The sequence below is a fragment of the Meleagris gallopavo genome, chromosome 10, assembly GCF_905368555.1.
Source record: "Meleagris gallopavo chromosome 10, MGAL_WU_HG_1.1, whole genome shotgun sequence".
NCBI classification, from domain to species: domain Eukaryota; kingdom Metazoa; phylum Chordata; class Aves; order Galliformes; family Phasianidae; genus Meleagris; species Meleagris gallopavo.
In genome coordinates this window covers 14950990-14971176 of record NC_139413.1, presented here as the reverse complement: position 1 = coordinate 14971176, position 20187 = coordinate 14950990, and the positions used below count along the sequence as shown (strand labels likewise).

Genomic DNA, 20187 nt, shown 5'->3' with positions numbered 1-20187 from the left:
ATGAATTCTTTCAATAAATAGGGATCCTCTAGGGAAATTCAACACCTGGCAATCTTAGTGGATAGCTCTGCTGCAAATAAAGCATAATGTTCACCCCTCTGGTAAATTCAAGCAATTAAACCCCTTTAAAAAAAAGTCTCTCTTAGGCTTTCTGCCCAGTAAACTCACAGTGAAAAGCAACTTTAATAAATGTTATAAATCTCACCTCTGAGCCAACAGGAAATTCAAATGTTCGCATGTGGAAGAGCCAGGGAGCTGCTGAAACAAAAGGTAAACATGTATATTGAAATAGGTTATGCCAGTACTCTGAGTGGACAGCAGCAGAAGTATCAGGCCCAGAGGCAGGACAGATTATTGAAAGGTTCCCTTCCGGTGCCATCTCCGTATTACACCAGGGTTCTCCTTTCCTTGGAGCGGACAAATCTGTTTAGTGATTACTTTGCTGACTCACTGAATTCAGGATTACTTCTTATCATGCAACACTATTGGATGGTAGTTTTGAGTTTCAACATTGTGGACATAAAACTAAACAAAAAAACGACAACAAATATCTGCGGTTTGTAAAATGAAAAGATCAAAGAAAAGAGACTGTGAAGAATTTTTCATCAATACGCAGAAAAGGGGTGTTAGTTTTAATAAACAGTAAGAATTCTGGGTTATTATGAAGTATGAGACGCAGTCTCAGCTGTGTTTCTAATTTCCTTTCTTGCCTTTACTGCTGTTATATAAAGCTCTGTAGTGACGAAAAACATTTATTGAAAAAATCTGAGCTTACCATTTGGGATTATGTTTCTTCATCTGCATGGAGCCAATGAGAAATATTTCTTTCTCCACCCTCCATAGTGCCAACAGCTCCAGGCACATTCTGTGTATGGGACAAAGCACTGGACAGAGATGCACTTGCGTAAGTGAATAAGGATTTTGTAATTAGATCTGAAGATCATGCAATGTTGTTCATTTTCATTATTCTTTTTTAAAGCCATACATAAACTTAGAGATATGTGCAAATTCTTTTAAAGTGAATTAAAACCAATTCATTTTTGGCAACATATTCTGTGAGAAAGAGGTTTTCTGAAAAATTTCTGGTAATAAGCTGTCTATCAACAAATGAATACAGTAATTTTTGTGTACGGCTCTCTCTCCAAACTTATGAAAGTACAAAAGGCCAGGAAAATTAAGATGAACATAGAACTGGATCAAAATATGTTGTATTTGCTGCTTGAGATATTCACAGGAATCAGAGGATAGACACATTCGTTAATCCACACTAATTTTTGTGGGCCTTTCAGGTAGACAGAGAGAGCCAGTATGAGAGAAGTCTCCAGAGAAATCTCTTCACCAGTCTTTAGAAAAGCTGAGAATTAATTATTTTTTTACAAGATGGGCACAAGGAACTAGTTCATCTTTGTTATAATGACACCATCTGTAGCTTTCCACTCACAGCATTTTCCTTTAGGGGATTATCAAGATTATTAGTAATTATTAATAATAAGTCATTATTACAAATAATGGTAATTACAGTATCATGTAAAGGCCCTAGCCAGAATCACTGTGGAGAACTGAATGACTGTAGTGAAGATCAAGGCTTTGCAACAGTGCACTGAAATCATGTAAGAGAAACTGAGTAAGCACAGAGTTATATTTTGGAGAGCACACTACTCAGTCGTTCATCCCCAGACTGCCAATGGCAAGATCAAATCTAGTATCTGTGCACAGAGCAACAAATAACAGATTTTAGAAACAACTTTTGTTTTAAAAGAAAACAATACAGTAATTTTTTTCCTCTTTGTTTTTTAAGATTTGAGAGAACTAGTAGAACCATACAATCCTATCCCTAGACCCAAAAAGTTCCACTAGTGTGACATTTCTGTTTACAGTAAAATAAATATTGTATTTAAAATGTCCAACAAATGGACATTTTTCATGCAGATCTGGACAACAAATGGATCATAGGTGCATGGAGAATAGTTCAGCCATTACTGATATTCCACAAGAGGACAAAAAGGATTTTTTACAGTCCAGCTGGGTATGTCTGTCTCCCTTATTCAATAGAGTTGTAGTTTTTCATTTAACAGACTTCTAGAATAATTTGTAAAGCCCTATTTGTTACATGTTAATATTAAATGTGCACTCAGAGTGGACACAATTTTACCACTTTTTACATTTTTTTCCCAAGATTTCATCTCAGGAAAATATACCCTCCCTTCTCTCTCTTTGCTTCTTCATATTAGCTCTAAAATCCTCATCTATCTTGCTTTCAATCTTCACTCATGATAAGACTCTTCTAGAAGTATTCTGTTGAAAATTCCTGATTTATTTGCAGAATAAATGCAACTGCATTTATAACCTTTGAACTTTGTATATATAACTTCATAATGTTAGCTACAGCTGATGTTGTCAACTAAAATTTTGTAAGGTTTTGTTTTGGAAGAATGGCCTTTCCTCACCTTAACATGAGATCCAAAGACACACATCTCTAATATACGTATATATATTCACTCACATAAGTATGCATATACACATATTAAATACAAGTATCATTACAAATGGGGATATGTTTCTGAGAAAAAGATCTTTTGTGTTCAAAGAAACGGTATTTGTAACAGCAATCCAGGATATACCACTAAAGCTATGAAAGCTTGGATAGTTGTATTTCAAAGAAAAACATTTCCCAGTATACCATCTATAGCTGTGTTTGTTGATGGAGGTCACTGTAGGAAGCTCAGCACTATCTTTGGAAAGGTGACCAGAAGCACTCTGCACAGAAATATCGCTCCTTCCACGTTAGATGAGGAATTGCAGGTCAGATCTTTGCAAGCATGTTCATTTAAGAGATATTTTTTCTAAAACTGTATTTATGAACTTACACACAGTCCAAAAATCACAGAAGCTAGTTATCCAGCCTCTTTATTGCTCTGGCATTATATGTACCTAATTTCTGGTACAATCCAGTTGCAGCAAATTTCAATAGACTAAATACATCTAAATGCTTGGCTGTCAACTCCCACATATCAGTTTGTGTGAATTTAGTAACAGTACAAGGCTAAAGAAGATAAGTGTTCAAGGTTGGAAACATCTATTGGCCCCACAGCACTGTGCCAAAGCTTATATAGCGTACTAAAGAGCATTCAGGTCAGATCTATTATCTTAGGCCAGATCTGTTATCTTATTTGTTGTCTCAAGAACAGAATCTTTCCAACACCTTATTCCCCAACATTAGGTAGGCCTGATATGCCTAATCTATTTGCATAGAAAAATCTGCTGTTCAAGCTTGTGTGATGACTGGTCCTTACTAAGGAAGGAAAGAAGTGAGTGTTTCATGGAAAGTTCTAATCACTTCAGCTACACAGTTTTGGAGTTTGGTTTATAGGTTTAGGTTTTTAAACTATGTTTCCATCTTCCTTTCTTTTTTTCTGCTGTGGAAAGAAAAAATATATTTTATTAAAGATCTGCTTTAGATATGAAATTCTGTATGATAATACTTGGGAATTTTTCAGTTCTCACTCATGAAAATTCTTCTGATATTATGTGCTTCAATGTGAACATTTGATATTATGTGCTTCTACTTCCATGTGAGAGCTCAAGATACTTCTCAGGATTTTCAAGACCCAAACATATTTCCCAGAAGTCAAAATGAAATGCAAAAAATGCAATTGTTGAAAACGAAGCCACAAAGACATTCCAAAGTTTGCCTGCTTCTACTCACTGATGCAAACTTAGTGCCCTTGCTCTGCAGCAGTCATTAAAATGAGCATAAGAGATGTTCTTTGTTGCTGTATAAGATCCTGTTCTGCCTTAAATGGTTTTGCTGGGTCCTTAAGCTTTAGGTTAGTCAGAGAGAGTATGACGGACAAGTTCCTATTTCAGGCTTGAAACAGCACCTGGAGGGCCAAGACCTTTCACAGTTTAATAGTGGACAGAGAATCACGGGAGTGATCAGGGTCATGTGGTGGGTGAGGCAATCACGGGTACTCAGATATCAGATGTCACGGTGACAGCTGTAATAACCAGGGCTTTCTTCCTTCTGCAAAAAAAAATCCACAGAGTATGGTGCATACAGTGCTGCAATATGTACCTCTTCTACATTATTTTCATGCTATAAAAACTTTAACTCCTGAAGGCTCACAGGGCTAGAACAGGACAACCAGCCTGCATGGCACATTACAGGGGTAGTGTGACAGAAGAAGAGCTTTTTTAAAAAAATCTTGAGTATTCAGCAGAAAAGTTATTAGATTCTTGTTATGGACAATTCATTCCTCTGAGATAAAATAATTTAGTTCGTAGAGGAGAGACAGCTGGCAGTGATGAACTGAACAGCATTCTTTCTGCAGCAAGTGTACATCATAAAACAGACGTTGTTGGATTAAAAAGTAACCTTAAACTGTGCAGTGTACACAAAGGCAGACTACTCAAAACACTTCAACAACGATTTAAAATCTCAAGTTGGAGGCCACTTTCAACCTTCAGGGAAGCCTCCTCTATTCATAAGGAGCTTAACTAATCATAACTTTCCATGACTTATCAGAACGGGATGCAGTGTGTCGCAGCATGATAACTGAGCTCTGGAACTGTAACAAAAGATGCCTTTCTAATAAAAATAATGGTGAGACTAAACCCCAAATATTAATCTTTGAACTTGATGGGAGAAAAACATCCTGTTACTTATTAAGTGTTTCCATTAGCATGTTGGGCAGCTCCTGTTCGTGTTGCTGAGAGATGTGTAGGGCAGCGAGTGTATCATGAAAAGAACAGATTTCAGTCCCAGGAGGCTGTGTAGGGTGCATCACAAAGAAACAGAGCAGCCCAGAGCAGACACACTTATTTTTGCAGACAGCTAACTATAGAAATAATTAAGTCTACCTGAAATATAATATCACTTTCAGTTGACCTAATTGCTCAGCATTAGCAGCCTGGTGTTTATGAAGACATGTTGTATTTGCTTTTTAACATGCTAAACATTCTATTTGTATGAAAGCTTCAGAACAGGGGTTAAATGGAGTCCAAAATGGACAGATTTCTATCTGTATTTTCTTCAGTGTAGTTTCAGATGCATTACGATCTCAGCAGAGACCTGCAAGTATTATATTCAGCTTGCTTTTATCTTCCAGAAAAAAAAGAGAAAAAAAAAAAAACAGAATGAAAGAACGAAGCAGTGCCAAACACTACAAGAAAGGCTTAATAAATAGAGCCCAGGGTTACAGTGTTGCTCTTATTTGCCCTGAAATATATCACTGAACTTCTGTATATTCATATTTGTTTACATTATAAATGTACTAAATGAGCTAATTATAGTGATCATAATTTACAATTAAAAACAAACAGTTAGAAATTTCAAAGGCTTTCAATATCTTTTCTTTAATCATTCACCCAGGCTCAAAATATGCATTTTTTAGATTAAAGCATTAAAGTTGCTAATTATATTCTCAGAACTAACAATTATTTCTTTACCCTTTTACTACCTTCTTCTGGCAACAAAAAAATGTCAGCACTGATTTAATTTTTTGTTATTACAGGATTAAAAGAAGTTTCTAAAATGCAATTAAATGTGCCCTATAGCTATAGTAACTTTCCTATCAGCATCCAAAACCTCTTCACTAAAACAACAGCATAAAAAAATTATTCAGACTTTCTAGACATACTTTTTTCTCTTTTTATAACACATTCCTTTGGTGATTATCTCCAATGACAACTCAACCATCTTAATGAGACTCTGCGCACATCTAGATTTTGGTGAAAGTAGATTAATAGGAGAAAATGAAAGTTAAAGAGTCTGCTAAGAGTGCAAAACCCCACACATGTCAAGCACTGGTTCTTCACCTTTGGGAGCTCAGTTCAAGTTCACCCCGAGGCCCTAAGGGAAAAGTTCAATAGTCTCAGCTATGTCCCTACTTGATATATCACAAAATCAATTATTTTATGGTGGTACATTTGGTAACCTATGCTCAGACAGAATCAAGTTTTTTTCCATCGGGAATTCACCAATTATCTACTCAGTGAATTATTTCCAGATAAAACAGAAATACCTGCTGTCAGCAGGAGCTTCTTATTGTACTGCCTACCAGTTTAGCAGCTGATGTGTTTTGAAGCAGTGATGTTGCACTTAGTCCGTGCACCATTAGCCACCATTCTATCACAGCAATACATGGTGACAGAACACCAACACATGATTCAGTGCCCAAATCTGTATTGGTTCAGGAAAGAAAAATAGTCATTGCAAGTAATCAAAATCATGCCAGTAGGAAGGCCCTTTATTGAAATTTCTGCAGTTGCTCAAGGAGTTAGCATGTTCTAGACAGACCTGAATGGTAAACCCTCAAGCTTAATGCTCAGCTATGACCACCATTTGCAAATAGCCATCAGCAGCAAACATGGCCCAGACCACAGGCACATTGTGATCCGCAGTGCCAGGAGCACTCTCCAATCTACAGCATGTGCTATTTAGTATGGGGTGTCTATTGCTGGAGTTGATATATTTATGTTAATTATTTAAAAGTGTTTTCACTCTAAATACATAGTTTTCACATACGTGAGTGCAAGTCTGAATAACAAATACAAGTCACTGAGTGGTTCAGACATGGAATATGCACTCTGTACACTGGTGACTGGCTGTTGAAATAAATTCAAATTCATCACGAAAGACCATTTCATATTTCGCAGTGGTCTGCCCAAACTAAGCCTAATTTGCTTAGTCTAATTTTCACTGGTCATACTTTTGTTTCATAAAACTACCAGCAATAACGTAAATCTTAATCAGCATTTTTTGTCAGACTTGGTTAACAGCCTATATGTGGATCTGCCTCTCCCTGAAAAGGATTCCTCACTCTTAGGAACAAGGCCCATGGCCAGCAAGTCAGCATTGACACTGTCTATATTGTAATTATTTTGTAGACCGTAATAGGCTTTAAAAAGACATCTTTCAGATAAAAAAACTCCACTTTTTTTAAAAAAGGACAATTAAACAGAATTTTTAAGCTGTTTTCTTTAAAATATAAATGTCTAGACATGAGTGGTGAAATGACAGGGGCCTAATGGCAAAACAAGCTAACAGTAAGAAGACAATGACCACCCAAATAAAGGATGCTATAATAGAATCACAGAATCACCAAGGTTGTAAAAGACCTCTAAGATCATCCAGTCCAACCATCAGTAATATTTCCCATTAAACTATGTCCAACCCAGATACTAAAAGCAGGCCAGATCATGACTGATAGAAAGACAGGAAATCAGGATTCCTATTTACCCTTACACATAATACAGGAATAGAAGGACATTCAGTGTCACTGAGCGGATAAAAATTTAAGAATGGTAAAAGTATGACTTTTAGTTATGTTGGCTTCTTACTACTTCTCAGCTAATTCACACTTCCCTATCTATAAAATTAGGACAATACAATTTGTTGCCTTGTTGATGTTTGTGAAGTATTCAGATACATAACAAAGAATGCCATTGAAAACAGTAAAAAGAAATTAAAAATTCCAGTGCAGATTTGGATTACACTGGATGGCACAGTGGACAATAAATAAAGCCTAAGACTATAGACTAAGCAATGAAGCTACAAAGAACTGTTTGGCACCTTCCTTACTCCCTGAGAATCATCACTCTTGTGTGCAAAATGATGCAAAAATAACATGTGATTTGTAAATATGAATGCTATTGTAACACATACTTCAGGGAAGCTGACTTAAGATTCTAGGTCCATCCTAGAATCAGACATTGGAAGTGTCTGATCTTTCAACCTAGATGACTTGCAGTGTGTTCTTTAAGGGAGTTAAAGCAAGTTACAAAAGTAACCTGATTATTAAATTGACTGTTTGCAAAATAAATGTGAAAGACTTTCATTGCTTCTCTAGAGGGATGCAAGAGATTTCATTAGTTACCTTAAAATCTGCGAGCATTTAGTGAATTTCTCATAGGAAAAATGCACTCTGCTAGGAGTATTTCAATTTCTCAGTAAATGTTACAGTCCTCTAGTTGACTTTATCAACAAGCCCACTCAAAGCTCATGCTTTACTGCATCTTGCCAAGCAGGCTCTTTCTTCATCAAGAGCAGAAATATGCCCATTAAAACAGCGATGAAGAATGATAGGACAATTCAGAATACCACAAATGCAGAACTTGATGCACCTGCTCTAAATTAAGAGGGACTCTGGACAGTCATCAAGCAACAATCTTGATGGAAGGGTTTTGAGGGCTGAATAAATTTAAATTACCTAAAATAAAACAAAGGAGTAAGTGTACCAAAAGTTGTAGTACGTATTCAGTTAATGTGTAGTACTGAACAAAGGGTACTTAGAGCTGGCTAAAAAAGCTGATTTTTCATTTAGACCATAGCTGTTATAACACAGCGCATGCTTTTTCATAACAGCTCAGTGGGAATACTGACTGATATGCAGATGGATTTGAAAATATATAACCTCAAGGCAAATTTCTGAATAAGATGGCTACAGCATAAATTGCTCACCTGATACAAAATGAGGTGGGTTGTGTCAGAAAAGCCAAAGCATGAGATGCTAAATGTACCAGAAGGGAGCCTAGTGGTTTGCATTTATCTTAATACCTTCTGTCTCTACTTCCTCCTCATTATTTAAAAACTTAGAGACAAAGACAATTTGTTTGCACTGTGAGTTATTTTAATAAAGTCACAACCTAGATCACTGTCATGAAAAAAATCATTTCCTGATTTGCCAGTTACATATTACCTCCTTCCTTCCAAACATTTACCAGCTTGATACAGGCAATGGGCAGACTGCCTTCCTGACAGATGATCACCAACCAGGTTTGTGATCCAATCTTGTGATTTGCCCTACTAAAACCAATCACACCTGTTTAGAAGTGTGGATGGAATTACTTTTTGGAGACCATTCTGAGTTATCAACTAACCTCGGAAGAGATGAAAGGATGCCTGACTCTCCCAACATAGATATCTCCCAACATCCCAGGCCAACATGGACAGTGGGAATGTTACAAAATAAAAAAAAATATATATGCATAACAAGGTTCTGCTCAGAGCGAAAGCAGCAAGACTTTGAAACAAAGTGAAAAACAAATCATCATCCCATTTATGTGTTTGCTTTCTAAAATACTTTGGAAAATTCAATTTGCAGACAGGTATTAGTCACACACCGAAGATTTTCACAGATGTGAAAATTTGAATCTCAGGCTTTAGTATGACTACAATTCTGATCTCATATTTGGGAGAACAACAGAAAATATAAATGGAAACAACTGCTCTCCAAGAGGCTCCATCTGTAAATGCTAACATTCAGTAAAAAATTAGTTATTATTTTTCATATTAAAACTAAGAGCTTAAAATATACAAATTTTATATAGGGCTTCAAAAGAAAATCCAGCTACATTTTTATGTATGGTTTTAGAACTCAAATACTGGTTTGCTATGTTTTGAGGACTCTGCTCCAGAACCCTTGAACTACCTGCTTGTAATAAAGCTCAATATGAGCTTCTCCTCTTGTGCTACCAGCATGGCTGTGCCTACTCCCATTGGCCATGAGTAACAGGCAGTCACAGAGCCTGCCTGCCAGGAAGGACTTGGTATCTCCTCTGAGGGTAAGAGGGGTGTAAATGGACTGCAGGCAAGCTGCTCAGCCATGTCCAAATAAAATCATGCTGAGATCATCGAAGGGTAGGAGTAATATTCATAGCAATGACTATTCTCCATATTTGCTTGTATTCTTCCATTCAGGTGGAATACGGACCCATAAGATGACAACAAACAGGTTTGCACACCAAACAAATGAATTGTAAACCAAAAGGTTTTCAAATTATGCATGCAAAAATTTCTTGCATGGTTCACTACCGTATTATTACAATTTTCAGAAAATAAAATCCATCCTCTCTAACTGTTGACAAAAAGCAATGAAAAGGATCATGTAATAGGAGTGTTAACATATGTAAGTGAATAGTAAGGGAATTTTATGAAGGAATTTCCCAGGTTTCTTGTCTACACTGGTATACATCAGTAGCTTTATCTAGACTTAAAAAGGCAGGAATCAATTACAAAGAAAGTCCACAGCATAATTAGGAAACAATCAACACTTATTCTAATGCTGATTTTTTTCTTCACTTTAAGCTACTTCATTGACTTTAATTAAACTTGCCCTAGGTTATGAATCTAGCAAGCTGTAGAAAGATTTAAAAAGTAAATAAAATGAAAACAGCTCTCTTGTAAGCAGAGTTTTCACCAGCTTGCTCACCTGTACCACACTTCTGATACAGAGAATTTTTAAATGATTGGAGATGTTGTATGTGATACTGCAAGACTCTTTGTTGCTTTCACTATTGAATTAAAATGACCTCCCACTGTCAAAGTGAGAATCACAGAATCAGATAGTTGAGCTTTCCACTGCTATAGCTTCACTGTAGAATTCTGCTGGTTTCTGAGAGAAGACATGAAGCTGCCATCACTGACTTTTACACCAACTCTCCTGGTTACATCTAAGGCCAAAAAAAAGGAATGCTGTATACTTCGGATACTGGCAATTTCCATGTGAATAGTTCAAGCCAAAGTTAAATGTACATGATGTAGTCTGTGGAGGAATAAACAGACAGCCTGTGTCTTGGTCCAACCTGGGCCTGGTTCATGAGAATATGAATATATCCATAGATAAGAATATTCATTCATAAAGCTCACTTAAATTTTCTAGTCCAAAAAGGATCTGTGTTAATCAGCTGCTCATAAAGAGTAGGTCAATATTTATCTTCTTATTTTTTCTGGTACACAATGAGGAGATGGACATGCACAGATAGGTGGATGTAATTCTCCTTCTGCTATGATTAAAAAAGTTACAATAAGTCTAATTAATTCAGGGAATCCAGAGATTAACTGGAAAAAGCCAAACCAACCTGACTTGCTGAAAGAATATGAGCTAAATATTTGCAAATACTGTTCATCTCTCATCTGTATTTTAGATCCCTGTCATAACATCTTGTGCTTCTATCTTTTTGCCTGATTTCCCTTTCCACTTTATTTCATGTTAGCTTTGTTCCCTAGTAATTTCTATCCAAATTTTTACTGGCTAATTTGTTTGTGTCAAATATAGAAAATAATTATATTATTGGAGACTCTACATGAGCAGCATGTAGCAAAAAGATAAATTGCCTGTCTGTACCAAATGTCTTCCAAACTAGAAGTTTATCACCTTCTGTTATTAGACAGTGACTCTTACTTGATTAAAATGATAAATAAAAACAGTTCAGGTTAAAGATGGGCCTGAATACTCCCCAAAACATTATGAAAGCTCAAGTCTGAAGACAAATTTAATAGTTTGGTCTAGCTTTGTTTTGAGTTGTTCATGGAGATGTGTTCTTTCCATCCCCTCCAAGAAATATGTTAGACACACTCATTATACCAAAAGAAAGTTCAGTGACACTGGGATCAACCACAGATATCTGCATAGTTAGTGGATATTATGTCTCCTATAGAAAGCATATATAATCTGGTAATTGCTACCAGTTGTATCTTCAATATATGTGAAATCTACTTGACATTAATGAGATATGGAGATTTTTCCAAACTGGGAAGGATATTATACAGTGCAAGGAATTTATAAAAAAAACTACGGATTCTACTTATGTCAACTCAAGCTGTTTAATACCACAACAAAATTACACCAAGTTTATGGAGCTTTTTCTTCACCAAAGTCTTATGGAACTTTCCATTAACTTCAACAGATGCCAGAACAGACCCTAGAGCAGGAAATGAAGAAATATACTGTACCCAAAAGAAAGTGTAGTGGGAATTTGGGTAGGCAGAATTCACACTTGTATCTGAATAGAGTACTAGGTTTATATCTCTATTCTGGTAAACATACCATGAGTTATCAAGGGTAGCAGGGCTTCTGGCTCCCCTCTGAGTCAAAAGACTAGTGTTAAATAAATGGTAGAAGAGTTGCAGATTCTGTGTTCACTGATAGCAGACTCCTGTATTCACTGATGCAGATTATGACACCAAGAAGCACTGAAAAAAACAATGGCTTGTCTTCCAAATGTACCAAATTGTAAAGTAACAAAAAATTCCAAATCTTGTAAGGGAACTGCATTACATGCGGGCAAAGTGGATCCATTTCTGATGTAGAATATGACCGCTTTTTAAGTTTATACAACAATATGTGACAGGAAGAATACTATATCCAGTTGACACTGTAGGGCGATTTATGGGGGCAAAGTGTAAAATATAAATGGAGTTTCAGAAAAGACACTGTAACTAATCTTACAAAAAATGCTAAGAGATGTTTAATAATCCTGATGGGTCAGAAGTTGTTCTTCAAAAATTCTCTTACAAATGATTGTTGTTAGAGTATGTACTGTATTTGGTTCATTTTTGATTTATATATGTATGTATGTAGTCTAAAACTGCTGCCAAGTGCAAATATTTGATTTGTAATTGAATACAACTTCAAAATAGAATAGAGTCACCAACTTCCAACCAAACTTGCAGAATCATAGAGTATTTAAGGTATTAAATGCACTTTGAAGAGTCACAAGACAAGCATCTGTCCACACCTCTTAATCTACATGCACCAATTCTCACTGATGTTTATTGTTCCATTAATCAAAAAATAAAGAAGAGGGAATAAAACAGCACACTAGAATTCCTTTTCTGAACTCAAAGTAATCTTTTTCCATTGCTTCCCTCTAGCATTGGGGGATGCAGTGCGAGGAGACTGAAATGAGCAGAAAGGAGGGGAGACTCAAATCCAGTAGAAATTAACAGAAAACTATGTTTTACTTAACAATGCCTCTGCATTAGAGCCCAGATGAAGAAGCAGAGCAGCTTTCTGCTGCATTTCTTTCATTGTACATAGACAGGAAGGCAGCGATTGTTAAAGACCTGATTTGAACCTACCTGAAATTTGCAAATGGAAAGGAAAGAAACAGACACTTCAGTGTGTCTGATGTCTTCTGTAACACTAAAACATGCAGATCTCCCATTTAATTGTTAAATATGAAGGCTCTATGCAGGCACAGGGCTCCCCAGGTGGTCAGGCAGGGCCCAGCAACCTGGGCATGCCCAGACCCCCACCAGGAGCCAGGCAACAGGGGTACAGTCCCAGCCCTGAGCACAGGCAACTCACTAAAGCTGGGGCCAGGCCTGGACGTGGGCTTGAGTCTTGTTTGGGCTCAGTAGCAGGATAGGGCTGTGGGCGGCTGGGGACTGGCCCTGCTGGAGACTTGCTAGTAAAGGACTGACAGGCTGAGGGGGTGATCTATGCCATCAAGCCCTAGTGGTGCTCTGAGGGCCCTGACATATAAGATTAGAAAAAAATCAAGAAAATGAGCAAAAATCTTACAATCATTTTGTTGCATAGTGATGTCCCTTGTTTTCATTTTGCATTTTCCCTTGCACTTTCAACTCTCTTTTGTTAACAATTTAAAATCTATTTAGTTATGGCTTTCAAAACTGAACTCAGACTCCAACTCTTTTTAGTTCAGCATTGTTAATGAAAACAAATGAAAAAATAACATTTTGCTTTTTCAAAGGCTATCCAAATGGGCTGAGATCTTCTTACATGGTATCCATTCCTTGGCTTCACAAAGAAACCCAATATTTTTGTAACTTTGGAAAATCTGCTCCACCTAAAGGTTTGGCTGACATTCGAATTTTCATCTCAGGTTTCGGGCTTTCTGTAATGCCATAAAGTTTTTGTTAACAAACCCATGAGTTTATTTAAAATCTTTCTCAGAAAGTAAATAGCAAGATATTTAATGTATACAATATGTTAGGTTTGGTCCCAGTGTCTTTCTTATTGCTCTCGGTCTTTTCTACCACAAGATACAATATATGGCAGAGACCACCCAGCAATTATTTTTTCACTGTATTTCACATTACCTCTTTGTTAAATTTAGTCATAGCCTTCAACTCTATAAGGTAAAATATTCCTGGATACTTAACACCCTGTGGTTTTCAATCTATATTTAAACCCTGTCCTATCCACTGTACAGTATGTTTAGGAACATAAACTCCAATTTACCTCAGTTTATTTGCCATTCAGTTATGCTTGCAAAACTCTCAGCTAGTTTCCACATATTTTTAAATCTTCTAGGAGCTGAAATAAATATATCAATTATACCGTATGATTCTTATTAGAGGTGAATAAACAATGCATGACAAATTACTTAGGAAACTACTGTTTGCCAAATATCCATGAGTTGTTTATGATTTCTTTGAATTTATTCAATGTTTTCTGATTGTTGTAGCTTTTACTCATTGCTTTTGAACTTCTGCACTTCAAATGTTCTATAGTCATTACACAATCTATGTAATATTACTTTGATGAATGTGACTGAGTGCATTTCTTTAAGAAGGGTTTTTTTATTTTATTTTATTTTTTAACCAGGAAATCTAACTATTTGTTCAACTTTTGTTGATATTAGTATTTTTCATGGGTTTGATCATAAAAACCTTTGTAATGGTTTCTGAATAGGTTGCCATCATTCTTGGATGCACCAACACACCAGAACCAGAATCATCACAGCATAATCAGTATGATGCTGTTTCTGATTAACCGCTATCATGATAGCAGATATGTTAGCTTGGGTGAAGCATCACTTGACTGCAGCATCACTTGGCTGTGAATTCCTTGTTTTAACAATCCAGGCTAGTAACCTCTTACATTGTCATCCTAGTCCCTGTGGATGTATTATCCCCTCTGGAATTAATTTGAATATTATTTGCATTGTGCTCTAATATGCAGCACTGTGATAAATATACTGTGTTTTCTGGCTACTGTCACAGCTTTCTAAGTCAGATCTTTTAGGACTTTTTCATATACATAAATTAATGTGCATTATATGAACACGAACTGTCTTACTATTCTGGGACAAAATGCAAAGGCAAGTAACACACAGGACAGTCAAAGAAAGATATTATTCAAAAATTACTTCTATCTGTAATAACTTTTTATTTGAATTACTATTTTGTAGTAAGCAACATGACCAAAAATAGGTTTGACACTCAATAAAATCCATTAAAATAAGGAATATATTGTACATAATTCTGTACGCACAAAGCTCCGAACTCACATGAAAGAGAACCAGAAAAAAGTTATTAGGTGATTTGTTAACATGCATTAAATGTCAACTGCTGTGATCAGATGGAAATAGGCACGTGTTACCAATGTATTGGTGCTCCCATACAAGAAAGATGTCCAGGAGAATCCTTAAACATAAAATTAAAATTGAAAAGTTGTTGAAATTCCCCATCAAGCACTCCCTTACAAGTATTCCACAACTGATTTAAGGCTGGAATGTGCCAGGAAAAAGAAAAAAAAAAAAAACCTAATAACAAAATATGACTAAGTTAGTACTTAGAATAGGTACTAAAATACTTGAACTTAATTCTGACATCAACATATTTAGATTATGTTCCATAAAGATGCTGTTTTCAAAGGAGGCATCTGACCCTATTATCATTCCCTTTGGATGTTCACTTGTATTTTCAGGCAAAGACAATCATCAGATAGTCAAACTAAAATATTTTTGTAACTCCATGATACTATTCTTAGCAAACATAAAGATCTCCTAAAAAAGTAAAAGTTCTTTAATTTAAGACCATATAACTTAATGAGAAAAAATACAATATGTAGAATGAAACAGAGAAAAACACATATTGAAGACTGGCAACCTAAAGAAAAAGTCTGGAAAAGAGTGCAATATTTAGTCCAATTAGTTTCTAGTTGATGTTACACATAAAATCTAAAAATAATCTTCAGTTGTTTGGTTTTTGTTTTTTTTTAACGTTTTCCTTAACATACTTCATTGCTTGTGAAAGTAGGGGATTAATAGCTCATGCTGTGAAAGCACAGTGTAAATTGGCACAGAGCAAATTTTTCCTCAGAGCAAGGTTGTTTTACTATACACGTCTGTCTTTCTATACTGGAGACTTGATCTACAAAAGCCCTTCTCGGCAAGTCCTCACAGAAGTTAGAAAATGAAAGATTTGTGAGATTTCTTAATTCTAGAAATTTGGGATTAACATCAGTTCAGTCCTTGCAGTTATCATATTGTTTCTAGTATATTCTCTACTATGCGCAGAAGTATATGTCCAGCTACTGATGAGAGGTTCTCTAAAAAGTCTGTTTCACTATCTAATAGATAGCTCCTAAGAAAATATCTTTTCTTCATATTTTTAAGTATCCATCCACTTAATTATTCCTAACTACAAATTCTTTTATAAGTCCTGAGCAGTAACAGCAGTTACAGTGAACTGACCCAAATAAAGAAGTAGTTTCATAATACAAGTCACAAGTTTTACATATCTGACCTTTTCTAAATTCAAAATAAACTCTGCAAAAGAGAAGAGCTATTGCACTAATGCATTTTGCCCGTATGGTTGAGAGTCCAGAATGGTACTCTCCAGAGAAAGCAGTATGCTGAAGTACAGTGTTTGAAATTCACCCTGGTGCAGAATACTGTGTAAACTTGTAATGGTTCTGCATGACCCTTCCTTTAGGGCTAATGTCATTTGTTCTTCAAGTGACATATACAAGACCTGTATAAAGAGAGAATGACAACTTCTGAAAGGTGCACAACATGCCTACAAAAGAACTACCTGAACTACTATCTGGGCTGAAACGCTTTATCTAAAAGCACAATCATCCATGTGCAGTTTTGTTTTGTTTGAACTCTGCCTCTGCTCCATAGTTACCACAGCTATGATCCCATGATTTGATCTGCTGTGTGACAATGCTTCTTGAAATTCCCATGTTGGGAAAATCCTCTAAAGCCATGAAGGCATCAGCATTTTCTGTATCAAACTAAATAATTCAACATTACACGATATAATTGATACGAATTGCTAGTGTAAAAGCATACAATTGAAATCTACTGAATCAATCATAAAAGAGAAAATTTCCCTACTTGAAGAAATCAAATAGATCTGTTCAAAAAAAAAAAAAAAAAAGGCGATCTGTTTCACAGGAAATTTGAAAATTTGGTTATGTTTGTATTTAGAATAAAAAAGCTCAAGTACACTGAAATTCATCATGCAGCAAACTCTGAAAAAACTGCATTTTGGAAAATCAAAAATTATTCTTTGATAATTTCTAAATAAAGTATTTCATAGTGGGTGAAGAACTCTCAAACTCTGCCATATACAGTCAGGATGTCTAGGCTCACGACTTCATTACATATTTTGGACTGAAGTGTAGCTAACTCCCTGCAAGCCCTGGGAATGCCAAATAAACAACACAGTTTGCAAGCTAGCCTGAATAGTCTCTCGTGACTTGGCTCTCTGTTGGTCTTTGACACATGTTGCTGAAGATCAAGGAGCCTGAAATTATCATGACCTCACAGATTCTTTGCAGACTGCAATCAGGAGGTTAAACTGAGAAGGAATGAAAGCTTGGTTGGATACTCACTGAAATTGAACTGTCTCTGCTAAATACTTTCCATGCTTTATACTACTGAATTTATCCTTTTCATTGTCTTTTCTCGCCTGCAGAAGAGTGGCATCTAGGCAATGGTCAGATAAAGAAAACAGTACCAAAGTGTAAGTGCAGATCAGATATGCTTTAAGTTTCATTCTCTGAAGTGGGAATATACTACTACTGACACTAAAGGTATTTGTGAACAGGAACCTTGTTGGATTTATTTTGTTTGTTTGTTTTGTGTGTGTTTTTTTTTTTAAATTTATTTATCTCACATTCAGGTATTAATCAGTTAAAATAAAAATGCTTACAAAAGAATGACTTTGCAGATGGCATATTTGCTGCTGCATGTGGGCCACGCTAGGAAGAAGTAAAATAATCTGAACTGTGTTCTCAGTTTCTTTACCCACAGAAGATGTACATTAGAACATTATTAAGTGTATGCTTGATTTTTTAAGTTTAATGCTTCATTACAAGGCACCATAGTCAGGGTGATAGTACAGGAACATTCTATGATGTGCAGGAATGTACACTGCAAAATGACTCCTAGTCTGGCTGCCATGCTGATATTAATCCAGCAAAACATGTATGGTAGAACAGAAGGTTTTGTGCTAGAGAACTGATAAGTGACATGGATGGAAATTATGGTAAATTTAAATTGATGGCCTAATTAGTATTATCTCTTTTTGTATTCTCTGTAAGAAATATTATCCAGGAGGAACTCATTTTGCATGAATGTTGATATAAAGTGTTAATTCTGTAGCATTTCCATTGTAATCTGGCATTAATTAATGCATCATTATTCTGAAGTGTTAATTAAATTATCACAGAAAGGGACATCTGCCCCAGTTCAGAAAAAAAAAAGTACATGGTGTATGAAAATGAGACTTGCAAAGGTCTGAAATGGCATGCAAGTTCCAACAACACTGGCAGGAACAGAAAAATAAGCAGAAATACATGCATGATGAGCTTGTGGCTCTACAACCACATGGCATCAGTATGACATCAACATTTGCTCACTTGTGATGGCATTTGATGACAGCAGCAAATCCAGGCAAGTCATAAACAATACAGTCAATGAAGTACACTCTACGCTGATTACGAGGAATTACAGGGAATTCGGGGAATTAAATTAAAGGTGTGAATACATTCAAAATTCTACAGACTTCTAAATGCTCCATCTGGCTTTTGAACAGGAATATCACTACATACAGTCAGAGTGCCAGGGCACTGTTGGAATTAACAAACAATCCTACTATCATGGTCTTGACTTTCCATCTGCAGTCCAAAGAGGCTTCACTGAAACCAGGATTTCAGTTGATATTATTATCAGCTGTATGTTAGCTCTTGTTAGCTTTTTTTTCAAACCCAGAGAGCAGGAAACTCAATCCTTTATCAAACAATACATAGTCTCATCCAATGCCTAGTGAAATCCATAGAAGTCTACTCACTGACTTCACAGGGAATTGGCACTTAAGCCAGAGTTTGAGAATTGCACAAGCAGACCTCTGAGTGAATGCCACGGAAGGCAAATGGGGCTCTCTGCAAGGGGCCACTTGGAACTGGGGTCTCTATGAATTATTAAACTCAATGAATAATTCAGGAAAACATTAGCCTAGAGCCTGAAGCAAATTCTGTACAGTGTGACCTACCTGCCAGCTATGCGTCAGAGCCAGAGTTGCACACAATGCTTCCAGGATATGGCTTCCATAAGATTCAGCGTTTACACTATTCAACAACTCTGCCTGTTTCAACAATTATCACTTTCTTTTGTTACATTTGGGCTTGCATTGAAAGATCTTTAAAATGCAAAAGTTAAATGAGGCTCTTAAAAAGAAGTGGTTTGGGTGCAGTATATTAAAGGAAAACTTCAAAGGAGCTCAAGATACCTTTCAAGCTAAGGTACAAAAATTTAAACAAGAACAAAAGCCTCTCTTGTATTTTGAAGCATTAATTGTTCCACTTCTGTTGATGTAAAGTGAAAGGAGAAGCTTTTAGTTAAAAGCACGTAGTATCTACCAACGTGGAATGTGCCAAAGTCTCGAGGAATAATTTTAGCTTTGATACAATGGCATGGGTGAATCCCAAATTCTAATGCTTTCTGTAGTATATGTCATAATTTTTGGTAACTGAATCTATTTGATAAACATTAGTGCTTGAAGAGATTATAGGCATAAATCAGTTTCACTTTTTATATGACATTTCATATTTGTATTTCATAACTCTGTGAGTGTTGTTTGTCACAACCTCATGAGTGCTGCTGTGAGTGTTGTTTGATATTCATAACTTCCTGAGTGAAGTTTTATGTAGCACTATCGCCTGTTTTTCACAGGATACAGTATATAAAATTGCACTGTTCGCTCTTTTGTCCATCTGCCAATTCACCTTCTTTAGGAGGAGGAAAAATTGTAGAAACTGTAAAGATGTAAAGTTTACTATAAGTTTCATGAAAACTGGCACCTGCATAGTAAAGAAAAAGCCAAATTAGTGCTTCCATGAAAGAAAGGCTTCAACTGTGAATTTAACAGCTCTGTTGACTATTGGCCTCTCAGCTGGCCAGTCTGTGGGTAGTTCAGCGCCAATCACAATACATTAGCATGCCCAGTTGTAATTAGTCGAGGATACTGTGGAGGAATTTATGTGAAATATGAAGTAATTATAAGTCCCACATGTGAGCACATCACGGAATAGAGTCAGAGAGGAATGCTGAGCTGTTTTGATGCAGAGGTATAGGAAATTGGGGTACAATGTGGAAAAAAAATAAAATTTATTGGTGATGTCTATGGACAACGTGCTGTGGTAT

At 36.1% G+C, this 20187-nt stretch overlaps 1 protein-coding gene across 1 annotated transcript in view; it reads right to left on the bottom strand.

The window, feature by feature from the left end:
• LOC116216988 (uncharacterized) overlaps positions 1-20187 on the bottom strand; it is a 451866-nt gene that overhangs the window by 220693 nt on the left and 210986 nt on the right. The window contains 2 exon segments of the mRNA XM_085231079.1: positions 206-258; positions 776-884. The gene's annotated coding sequence lies outside the window, so the exon portion shown is untranslated.